The 693-nt window shown below is 32.0% G+C and overlaps 1 protein-coding gene across 1 annotated transcript in view; it reads right to left on the reverse strand.

Annotated features, from left to right (window-relative positions):
- LOC119586622 (protein phosphatase 1G-like) overlaps positions 1–693 on the reverse strand; it is a gene marked incomplete in the record, with an annotated part of 13179 nt that overhangs the window by 11297 nt on the left and 1189 nt on the right.

A 693-nucleotide genomic window follows, 5' to 3' on the forward strand; every position in this document is an offset into this window, starting at 1 on the left:
TTATAAGTAGGCTAAAATAATATGTTTATAACTATTTGTAAATCTGCTTGGGTTTCTTTTGAGGATATAGAGAAAAACAAAAAAAATAAACTAAAATAGAGTTTACACCTATATATCCTTTTATGGACTTAAATATGCATTGTTACTTATATGTTTCTCAACTATATCATATTTTGTGTGAGGGATATATCATCTAATCTTATCATTCCCATTCCCATTATTTCTTTTCTTAATATTCTCCTTATTAATCCATTGTGTGTGCATCTTGACACCTGTCCAAAATGGACAGGTGTCAAGATGCACACAACTTAGATTTTGGCTTGACTAAGGTGCCAAGAGGAAGGTGATGATTTGTAATTTAGACTATTTTCATTCACATACACGAAAGAGAATAGGAAAGGTGCATACTGTGCCTCTTTATGGAGAAATATGGCCTTCCAAATCTGGCTGAAAACATCAGAAACATGTAAGCACAGCAACAAATGACTGACGTTATTCAATCTGAAATTAATAGTTCAATTCTTGTGAATCTTACTTCTCTCACAAAAGCTAAACACAGTTCATTCATTTCATCCATTAACTTCCCAGAGAGATCAAATGAAAAAAAACTAATATTTGGATGTTTTCTTCTGCTAAGACAAATTTAGCTGTGCAACCAAACAAAGCAGTCAAAACTTTCATTCCATGAAAACG

The sequence above is a fragment of the Penaeus monodon genome, chromosome 21 (assembly GCF_015228065.2).
Source record: "Penaeus monodon isolate SGIC_2016 chromosome 21, NSTDA_Pmon_1, whole genome shotgun sequence".
In the NCBI taxonomy this organism is placed as follows: domain Eukaryota; kingdom Metazoa; phylum Arthropoda; class Malacostraca; order Decapoda; family Penaeidae; genus Penaeus; species Penaeus monodon.